Source organism: Oncorhynchus kisutch, unplaced genomic scaffold, assembly GCF_002021735.2.
Source record: "Oncorhynchus kisutch isolate 150728-3 unplaced genomic scaffold, Okis_V2 scaffold3029, whole genome shotgun sequence".
In the NCBI taxonomy this organism is placed as follows: Eukaryota; Metazoa; Chordata; class Actinopteri; order Salmoniformes; family Salmonidae; genus Oncorhynchus; species Oncorhynchus kisutch.
The window spans coordinates 8545-20275 of record NW_022264974.1 but is presented as its reverse complement, the minus strand read 5'-3'; the positions used below and the strand labels follow the sequence as shown (position 1 = coordinate 20275).

General features: G+C 46.5%; 1 pseudogene; it reads left to right on the top strand.

Annotated features, from left to right (window-relative positions):
- The first annotated feature begins 42 nt into the window (after positions 1-42).
- LOC109885225 (OTU domain-containing protein 7A-like) lies at positions 43-7181 on the top strand (annotated as a pseudogene).
- The last annotated feature ends 4550 nt before the right edge of the window (positions 7182-11731 follow it).

The window sequence follows — 11731 nt, the reverse complement described above, 5'->3', positions numbered from 1 at the left end:
AAGGTGTTTGTGAAGTTAGACCCTCTGAAGGTGATTGTGAAGTTAGGCCCTCTGAAGGTGATTGTGAAGTTAGACCCTCTGAAGGTGTTTGTGAAGTTACAGACTCTGAAGGTGTTTGTGAAGTTACAGACTCTGAAGGTGATTGTGAAGTTAGACCCTCTGAAGGGGATTGTGAAGTTAGACCCTCTGAAGGTGTTTGTGAAGTTAGACCCTCTGAAGGTGATTGTGAAGTTAGACCCTCTGAAGGTGATTGTGAAGTTAGACCCTCTGAAGGTGATTGTGAAGTTAGACCCTCTGAAGTTGATTGTGAAGTTACAGACTCTGAAGGTGATTGTGAAGTTAGACCCTCTGAAGGTGATTGTGAAGTTAGACCCTCTGAAGGTGATTGTGAAGTTAGACCCTCTGAAGGTTGATTTTGACGGTTACAGACTCTGAAGGTGATGTGAAGTTACAGACGTCTGAAGGTTGATTGTTAAGTTAGGCCCTCTGAAGGTTGATTGTAAGTTAGCCTTCCTTCGAATGGTGATTGTGAAGTTACAGACTCTGAAGGTGATTGGAAGTTAGACCCTCTGCGAGGTGTTTTTGTGAAGTTCACAGACTCTGAAGGTGGGTGATTGTGAAGTTACATGACTTCTGAAGGTGATTGTGAAGTTACAGAACTATGAAGGTGTTTGTGAACGTTAGAGCCACTCTGTCTTTTTTGCTATTAAGTCTTTTCTAGTCTAAAAGACAGTCTTAAGATTTTTTAAAATACGTTTCTAGTGGAGTTAAAGGCACTACAATGATGCAATGGAGCCTTGCCTCGGTTGCAACTGAGGTCTTTTATGGTCCTTCTCCCTTGGAGCAGCTGGGTTCTCTGGCAGCAGCTCATTTGACAATATATAAATAACTCTGTCCATTACTTGTCAAGTAAGCTTCCAGTGTATTCCACTGCAAGACAAAATAGAACGTTTTTAGGGCCCTGGTAAACCAGACAAAACAGGAAGGTGTAGGGGCCCTGGTCAATCAGACAAAACAGGAAGGTGTAGGGGCCCTGGTCAATCAGACAAACAGGAAGGTGTAGGGGCCCTGGTCAATCAGACAGAACAGGAAGGTGTAGGGGCCCTGGTCAACCAACAGAACAGGAAGGTGTAGGGGCCCTGGTGAACCAGACAAAACAGGAAGTTTTAGGGCCCTGGTCAATCAGACAAAACAGGAAGGTGTAGGGGCCCTGGTCAACCAGACAAAACAGGAAGGTGTATGGCCCTGGTCGATCAGGCAAAACAGGAGTTTTAGGGCCCTGGTCAATCAGACAAAACAGGAAGGTGTAGGGGCCCTGGTCAACCAGACAAAACAGGAAGGTGTAGGGCCCTGGTCAATCAGACAAAACAGGAAGGTGTAGGGCCCTGGTCAATCAGACAAAACAGGAAGGTGTAGGGCCCTGGTCAATCAGACAAAACTGGAAGGTGTAGGGCCCTGATCAATCAGACAAAACAGGAAGTTTTAGGGCCCTGGTCAGTCAGACAAAACTGGAAGGTGTAGGGCCCTGGTCAATCAGAACGTTATAGGGCCCTGGTCAATCAGAACGTTATAGGGCCCTGGTCAATCAGAACGTTATAGGGCCCTGGGCAATCAGAACGTTATAGGGCCCTGGCCAATCAGAATGTTATAGGGCCCTGGTCAATCAGAATGTTATAGAGCCCTGGTCAATCAGAACGTTATAGGGCCCTGGTCAATCAGAACGTTTTAGGGCCCTGGTCAATCAAGTCAGCTAACTGTGCTGCAGGGAACATTGAAAAATATAATTCTTCTTGAATACAAGAATGAATGTTGGGATTCGTGTTCTCAACTAAACATTGTTCCCAGCACGAATCACAAAGAGCCTTATTTTAATTAGAGATGAACTATCCATAGTTTATTATCTATAAAACGTTAACACGTATCACTACAAGCTGTAGTGTTCAATCTTAATTCATTGCTAAATAAAAAATAAATGTCCTCTCACTGTCAACTGCGTTTATTTTCTGCAAACTTAACATGTGTAAGTATTTGTATGAACATAACAAGATTCAACAACTGAGACTAAACAAGTTCCACAGACATGGAGACCATGGACTGCACCAGATTTAGTCTACTGTAGTCTACTGTGTGGCCACCAGCTGCATTAAGTCTCCTCCTCATGGACTGCACCAGATTTACCCGTTCTTGCTGTGAGATGTTACCCCACTCTTCCACCAAGGCACCTGCAAGTTCCCGGACATTTCTGGGGGGAATGGCCCTAGCCCTCACCCTCTGATCCAACAGGTCCCAGACGTGCTCAATGGGATTGAGATCCAGGTTCTTCGCTGGCCATAGCAGAACAATGACATTCCGGTCTTGCAGGAAATCACGCACAGAACGAGCAGCATGGCTGGTGGCATTGTCATGCTGGAGGGTCATGTCAGGATGAGCCTGCAGGAAGGGTACCACATGAGGGAGGAGGATGTCTTCCCTGTAATGCACAGCGTTGAGATTGCCTGCAATGACAACAACCTCAGTCCAATGATACTGTGACACACCTCACCAGACCATGACGGACCCTCCACCTCCAAATCGATCCTGCTCCAGAGTACAGGCCTCGTGTAACGCTCATTCCTTCAACGATAAACGCGAATCCGACCATCACCCCTGGTGAGACAAACCGCGACTCGTTAGTGAAGAGCACTTTTTGCCAGTCCTGTCTGGTCCAGCGACGGTGGGTTCGTGCCCATAGGCGACGTTGTTGCCGGTGATGTCTGGTGAGGACCTGCCTTACAACAGGCCTACAAGCCCTCAGTCCAGCCTCTCTCAGCCTATTGCGGACAGTCTGAGCACTGGTGAAGGGATTGTGCGTTCCTGGTGTAACTCGGGCAGTTGTTGCCATCCTGTACCTGTCCCGCAGGTGTGATGTTCAGATGTACCGATCCTGTGCAGGTGTTGTTACACATGGTCTGCCACTGCGAGGACAATCAGTTGTCCGTCCTGTCTCCCTGTAGAGCTGTCTTAGGCATCTCACAGTACGGACATTGCAATTTATTACCCTGGCCACATCTGCAGTCCTCATGTCTCATTGCAGCATGCCTAAGGCACGTTCACGCAGATGATCAGGGACCCTGGGCATCTTTCTTTTGGTGTATTTCAGAGTCAGTAGAAAGGCCTCTTTGGTGTCCTAAATTTTCAGAACTGTGATCTTAATTGCCTACCGTCTGTAAGTCGTTAGTGTCTTGATGACCTTTCCACAGGTCCATTAATTGTTTATGGTTCATTGAACAAGCATAGGGAAACAGTGTTTAAACCCTTTACAATGAAGATCTGTGAATTTATTTGGATTTTTACTAATTATCTTTGAAAGACAGAATCCTGAAAAAAGGGGATGTTTCTTTTTTTTGTTGCTGAGTTTATATTTCTTCAAAAGCGTAGCATTTATAATCCAGATTTACTGTTGCTATCTAATGTTCGTAACCTTTCTCCCTCAGTTTAATCCTGTCTCTGGAAGCCAAACTGAACCTGCTGCATAACTACATGAACGTAACATGGATCAGGATACCATCTGAGACCAGGGTACCTCTCCTCTTTCTCTTCCATATTGATTGGCTAATGCCAGCAAATAATTGTTGTGAATAGATTTGATAGGTTGTTCTGCATCCGTGTTGTACCGCCAGCTCCTCAGCACCTTACTGTCTATGTACAAGGAATAAAGCAAACTACGTTTTGATATCATAGTCTTGAAATGGAGTAGATTAGATTAGACAGATTAACATAATTTACTGATTGTGGTTCCTCTCCATCCCTTCTCACCCCTCCCTCCCTCCCTCTCTCTCTCTCCAGGCTCCCCTGGCCCAGCCGGAATCTCCCACGGCGTCCCACGGGGGCGACGACGTCCAGTCTCTAGCCGACTCCATGGACTCCGACCGCGACTCCGTCTGCAGCAACTCCAACGTCAACAACGGCAAGGTCTCCGCGAAGGACAAGGATCCCAAGGAGAAGACGGAGAGGCAGCAACAGCGTAAAGACAAGGACAAGACCAGGACGGACTCTGTGGCCAACAAGCTAGGCAGCTTCAGTAAAACCCTGGGTATCAAGCTGAAGAAGAACATGGGAGGTCTGGGAGGGCTGGTCCACGGAAAGATCAACCGCTCCAACTCTGGAGGCAACGGCCGGAACAATGGAGGAGTGGGGGGCGGCAACGGAGGAGGGGGGGGGCGGCGGCAACGGAGGAGGGACAGAGAATAACGTAGAGAAGAAGAAGGAGAAAAGGGAAGCAAAAGCCCGGAAGGATGGAGGAGGAGGAGAGAAGGAAGGCCAGTCTGCGAGTACGTCGTTCTCCTCGGACAAGACCACCAGCCCGTCTCCCACCGAGCGTCCCCCAGGCGTGCCCTCTCCTCCCGGGGAACGGGACAGGGACAGGGGGGGTCTCCTGGCCAGGCTGGTTGGGGATAAGGCCCTGTCGGAGCACTGGAAGTACAGCACAGACGTCAAGCTGAGCCTCAACATACTGAGAGCCGCCATGCAGGGCGAGAGGAAGTTCATCTTCGCTGGCCTTCTCCTCACCTCCCATCGCCACCAGTTCCACGAGGAGATGATCTCCTTCTACCTGACCTCCGCTCAGGAGCGCTTCTCTGCCGAGCAGGAGACCAGGAGGAAGGAAGGAGAGAAGAAACCTGCAGCAAACTCTACAACCACGACTACTACGACCAACGGGCCCTCCAACGCCCTGAAGAAACCAGAGCAGGAGAGCGCCCCTCACCGGGAGAGAGAGAGGGAGAAGGAAAGAGAGAGAGAAAAGGAGAGGGAGAGAGAGAGGGAGAGAGAGAGAGAAAGGGAGAGAGAGAGGGAGAGAGAGAGAGAAAGGGAGAGAGAGAGGGAGCGAGACACCCGCACCCCTCCTCCTCCTCCCTCCTGCCCTCCTCCTCCTACTCCCCTTCCCCAGGACTTCATCTCTTCCCCAGGCAGACACCACCATAGCCATACCCCTCACACCCCCCCACAGATTGCCCTGAAGATGCAGGGCCGCCACAGCCCTCCCCCAACTCCTCCCCCAGCAACGGTGCTACCAGGAGACCGGGGTCCGTCCCCCCTGTCCCCAGGCCCGTCCCAACTACTGTCCCAGTGTCAGCCCACTACAGCCATACCCCTCCCATCCAGAGGTCCAGTATCATCCACCTGAGAGACGTCAACCTCCAGGCCCTCCAGGCACCCAGCTTCCAGCCGGACGACCCCCAGCCCAGCTACAAGCCTCCTCTGGTGGGCACCCTGAAGACCTGTGCCACGTACCCCCAGCAGAACCGCTCTCTGTCCTCCCAGAGCTACTCTCCAGCCCGACTGTCTGGGGTCCGTTTGGGCACCGGGGTCAACCACACCCACCCGGGGGTCCCAGGCACCACGGAGCCCTACAACATGCCTGGGGAGCACAAGTCCCATACCTATACCAACGGCTTCAACACTAGCCACATACAGGACTGTCTGGAGTTCGCCGACGCCGACGTGCCTCAGACCTGGGGGAGCAGTAGGGTCACCAGAACGGGTTCGGGGTCCGACAAGGTCAAAAGTCAGATCGGTAGCGCCGGTGGGGGTTGCCTGGTGTACTGCCTGCAGCAGAGGAGATGCAAGAGGGAGAAGTGCTCCTTCTACGGGCGGCCGGAGACAGATAACTACTGTTCCTACTGCTTCAAGGAGGATCTGAAACACAAGGAGAGGGAGGCCAAGGCCCTCAGTAGGCCTGGGTAGCCCCTGGTAGCGCGCCAGCCAGAGGTGCTGCTACTCTAGAGCCTGGTGTGCTATCTATCGCACGACAGGTACTGCAAACCCCAGCTGCTGACAACGCAACACAACAGACAGACAGACAGAACTGTGTCCATAGAGAAGGCGATAGAACAGGTTCTACTCAATAGACTGTCTGTGGACGTTGGGACATACAGACAGACAGACAGACACGCTCAGAGCCAGTTGATCGCCTGCTCTGTTTAAAACATTTGATTCCTGTCACTTCTCCTGTCTCAGTGTACAGTACAGTAGGCTACTGTAAAGGACACAACTACTTGATGACAAGCAGGGTAGATCTCTGTCCACTTAACATCTTTGGCCAGCAGGAATTTAGAACTTTGTTCGTTAAAAAAAATTGGTTCAACTTCAATTTTTGGTTGGTTTTATGGAGAAATGTCTTGTGTTTTTTGCCCACAACTTGAATGGCAAACTAAGATATCATTTCAGGCAAATACAGTACACATAAAAAGAGCATTTTGTTGTGCAGTGGGTCAAAACATAACCATAAATCATCTAAAACAGCTTAAATCTAACATCTAACTAAAACCGCACTGTTTTGATCTTAATTAAAATCTTCAACCAACTTTACAAACAAACCTCTCAAAGCAATACATTAGTAACTTTAATTTTAAAATGTTTTAATCAATAATTGTCCTAATGGTCCTAACTCACTGTGAACCCTTTCTGTTGTCTATGCACTCATGTTGGCTTCAGTAGAGAGTTCAAATCCTCTGCTGCAGCTGACAGACAATAGACGACAACAGGCCGGATATTCAGTCAACTGCAAACAAACCCACACTAAGGAAAATAGCCGTTTCGTGTGGTGAAATTGCACTTTGTAAGTTCAATTTGCCGTGTGCCCTCACATTGATTACCCGGTTTAAACGAAACAACAACAAAAATTGAATTGGTTTTAATGAATCGTACTCCTTATGACAGCGAGGGCAGAGATACTGTTTCAGTGCTAGTTTGGTCTGCCTCAAAAAAATGTTTTATTTAATGTTTTCCTCTACATTCTACACGTCTTCGATAAACCAAATGTGTTTTCATCAGCAGTTGATTATCTTGGTTGTTATTTTACAGGTGGTGTTGTGGTGTTGCTACCATTCGGTTTTTTTCACATTTAAATGTCTTATCGTTCATGACAACGACAAAAGAACATGAAATCTCCTGGCCAAAGATGTTAAATATATATAGAGAGAGAACGCTCTTCAAAACACTCCTGAATTATAATGCAGTTCGGGTTCCTTTTTATGTACCTGGTTCATGGACTCTCACCATTTAAAATGTAAAAAAATATGATTTTGTATTCATTTGACAGTTTTACACAACTTAAATGATTAATTTGCACATTAGATACCAATGTACAGTACATAGCAAAAAATGAGGAACAAAATAAGATTAGTATATTGTGTAAAAAATTTACAAAAAAATCAGTTTGTGTGTTTTTGTGTATAGAGAATGTGATGATGGGGGGAATTTACAAGCCAAGGCTATACAAGTGTTATAGAGAAAATATTTTTATATGATTTTCACAAAAATGCCATGAAGCAATATTTCGCGCTTTTTTCTTATGGACACTGTTGTCACTTTGGTAAGTTACTTTTAAGGGCACGGACATTAGGTGGTGGTGGAGGTGGTGGGGGGGGGGGGGGGGGGGTGGGGGGGAGGGGGGCCGAACGCAAAGCTTCAGTTGGTCGAGGGTTGGACCTACATCATATCAAGGGAAAATGACCTGTCGTATTGTCGTGATTGTCTCAATCAATCTGACATTGAAGGGCTGGTTGGTTTTAAAACGGGTTGATAGATCGTCGATATATATATATATATATATATATACATACACAACATCCTTCAAGCAATCACCACATTTATGAGATTCTACGGACATATGTTACACCTTATCCTGGTTGGTCCACTGGGCTGCGTATTGCCGACAAAACTGTAACACGTAGTTAACCAGGCGTTTTAAATGTGAAGAGGGATATTGCCTAGTTCCTGGTTCATCACGAGTCATCGGAAGTCACAGCACGTGATGACGGTGATAACGAATTGTTTTTTATTCATATGTAAAAGCACAACATGTATTCATTAATACTGTGTTGTACTTCCACAGTGGGTATCTGTCTGTCCCTACCATGGCATTATGTTGTCCTATAGTTTAAAGGTTAAAAGACATACTGTTGAGATTCAGGTTGCCTGTATACATCATGTGTCCCAGAGGAGGAGTACTCATCTAGGATCAGGTCGTCCCCCCCCCCCCCCCACCAGTCCATTCATTATAGTCTTAACAAAGTTGATCCGAGAACAGCACTCCTACTCTGGGAGACTTAATGTCACCCAAACAGAACCATCCATCCAGAGTCCTATGGAATAAACAGTTATGAACAGTAACGGTTAGAACCCATCCATCCAGAGTCCAATGGAATAAACAGTTATGGTTAGAACCCATCCATCCAGAGTCCTATGGAATAAACAGTAATGGTTAGAACCCATCCATCCAGAGTCCTATGGAATAAACAGTAATGGTTAGAACCCATCCATCCAGAGTCCTATGGAATAAACAGTTATGAACAGTAACGGTTAGAACCCATCCATCCAGAGTCCAATGGAATAAACAGTTATGGTTAGAACCCATCCATCCAGAGTCCTATGGAATAAACAGTAATGGTTAGAACCCATCCATCCAGAGTCCTATGGAATAAACAGTAATGGTTAGAACCCATCCATCCAGAGTCCTATGGAATAAACAGTTATGAACAGTAACGGTTAGAACCCATCCATCCAGAGTCCTATGGAATAAACAGTAACGGTTAGAACCCATCCATCCAGAGTCCTATGGAATAAACAGTTATGAACAGTAACGGTTAGAACCCATCCATCCAGAGTCCTATGGAATAAACAGTTATGAACAGTAACGGTTAGAACCCATCCATCCAGAGTCCTATGGAATAAACAGTAACGGTTAGAACCCATCCATCCAGAGTCCTATGGAATAAACAGTAACGGTTAGAACCCATCCATCCAGAGTCCTATGGAATAAACAGTTATGAACAATAATGGTTAGAACCCATCCATCCAGAGTCCTATGGAATAAACAGTAACGGTTAGAACCCATCCATCCAGAGTCCTATGGAATAAACAGTAACGGTTAGAACCCATCCATCCAGAGTCCTATGGAATAAACAGTTATGAACAGTAACGGTTAGAACCCATCCATCCAGAGTCCTATGGAATAAACAGTTATGAACAGTAACGGTTAGAACCCATCCATCCAGAGTCCTATGGAATAAACAGTAACGGTTAGAACCCATCCATCCAGAGTCCTATGGAATAAACAGTAACGGTTAGAACCCATCCATCCAGAGTCCTATGGAATAAACAGTTATGAACAGTAATGGTTAGAACCCATCCATCCAGAGTCCTATGGAATAAACAGTAATGGTTAGAACCCATCCATCCAGAGTCCTATGGAATAAACAGTTATGAACAGTAACGGTTAGAACCCATCCATCCAGAGTCCTATGGAATAAACAGTTATGAACAGTAATGGTTAGAACCCATCCATCCAGAGTCCTATGGAATAAACAGTAATGGTTAGAACCCATCCATCCAGACTCCTATGGTATAAACAGTGGGAACGATAAGTGATGGCATATCAACTAACTCACCTAACTGGTACAGTGTCTTCATCTCTACATAATGGTCAGATTGTATGTATATGCAGAGCCGGGGCTTAAATTTATAGATCTGTCTATAGCAAGATGGCAGGGTGTGTGTGTGTGAGCGCACTTGCACGTGTCTCTGTGTGTGTGTGTCTGAGTCTAATCTGAAATACCTCAGTTGTCCTATCCGGGGGTTTTGTGGTTGTCGACAATGATTTGGCATCGACTTTCACGTCTTTGACGTTTTACGTTTTTTTCGTCTTTTTTTGCAATAATAATAAATTGTCCTTGTGTTCTGTTGTTGGTTATAGATCAGGGGTTCCCAAACGTCCCGTCCCGTCCCCGTCCCCCCCCTATGGGCACAAGCACTGTTCATGACACAAACTGTTGACACCCCGCTTGTTGGTAGAGAGAATTTAGCAGGTTTAAAGCTTATTTCCTGCAATTCTACACATTTTGTCACCGGAAAATGTTGTCGTTTTAATGCTCATTTTCTTGCAACTATTTACAAAATTGATCACATCTAATGTGTATTCATGTGATATTGGAGTATTTAATATTTATGGTCTAAAAAAGACGGAATAAAAAGATGGCCATGGGCTGATTGATCTGGACATTCCTGACTAGTTATAAACATCTCTCTAATGTGAACAATGACTAACATGACAAGAGGAGCTGATGATGTCATACCCCATTTAGAAATGTCACCTTGTACATTCTACCATTATAACTTACTCAGGAGGAGTAAGTTTAAAGCTGGGCTGAGTTCCTTTAAAAAAAAATATATATTTATTTATTTATTTTAAATGGAGAGGGGAGGACCACATGCTGCCACTGCGGGGGAGTGGGTGGGTGGGGGGGGGGGGGGGGGGTGCCCCGCCCCACAGTTTGGGAACCGCTGGTATAGACGACCACCTATTGTTTCAATCAATCAGCTGTGTTTCAGTACAATGTCTATATGGGGTACATGTCAATGAAGCCAAATGTTAATTTTGTTTCGTGTCTTAGTTTGCCCTACATTGCAATAACAACGATAGAGACCTTTGAAAATTGGACCATCCAAACCTTTATTCAAAGAAAGCACTGTTGTGATATTTAAAAAGGCAAGAAACAATGCTTAACCTACTGTACCAGTGAGTGGATGAGGTCATGTGCAGCCCCAATACCAACCTACCACTGAGTGGATGAGGTGTTGTGCAGCACCAATACCTACCTACCACTGAGTGGATGAGGTGTTGTGCTGCACCAATACCTACCACTGAGTGGATGAGGTGTTGTGCTGCACCAATACCTACCACTGAGTGGATGAGGTGATGTGCAGCACCAATACCTACCTACCACTGAGTGGATGAGGTGTTGTGCAGCACCAATACCTACCAGTGAGTGGATGAGGTGATGTGCAGCACCAATACCTACCTACCACTGAGTGGATGAGGTGTTGTGCAGCACCAAAACCTACCACTGAGTGGATGAGGTGATGTGCAGTACTAATACCTACCACTGACTGGATGAGGTGATGTGCAGCACCAATACCTACCACTGAGTGGATGAGGTGTTGTGCAGCACCAAAACCTACCACTGAGTGGATGAGGTGTTGTGCAGCACCACACCTACCACTGACTGGATGAGGTGATGTGCAGCACCAATACCTACCACTGAGTGGATGAGGTCATGTGCAGCACCAAAACCTACCACTGAGTGGACGAGGTGATGTGCAGTACTAATACCTACCAGTGAGTGGATGAGGTGATGTGCAGCACAAATACCTACCTACCACTGAGTGGATGAGGTGTTGTGCAGCACCAATACCTACCAGTGAGTGGATGAGGTCATGTGCAGCACCAATACCTACCACTGAGTGGATGAGGTGTTGTACAGCACCAATACCTACCAGTGAGTGGATGAGGTGTCATGCAGCACCAATACCTACCAGTGAGTGGATGAGGTGATGTGCAGTACTAATACCTACCAGTGAGTGGATGAGGTGATGTGCAGCACTAATACCTACCACTGAGTGGATGAGGTCATGTGCAGCACCAATACCTACCAGTGAGTGGATGAGGTGATGTGCAGCACCCAATACCTACCAGTGAGTGGATGAGGTGATGTGCAGCACCAATACTACCAGTGAGTGGATGAGGTGTTGTGCATCACCAATACCTACCACTGAGTGGATGAGGTGATGTGCAGCACTAATACCTACCAGTGAGTGGATGAGGTGATGTGCAGAGTTAGTTTTTTGTCTTACCTTGTGAGAGGTAGTGTGTGGTTCATATAGCCCATGCAGTGGGATGTGTTCATCATAT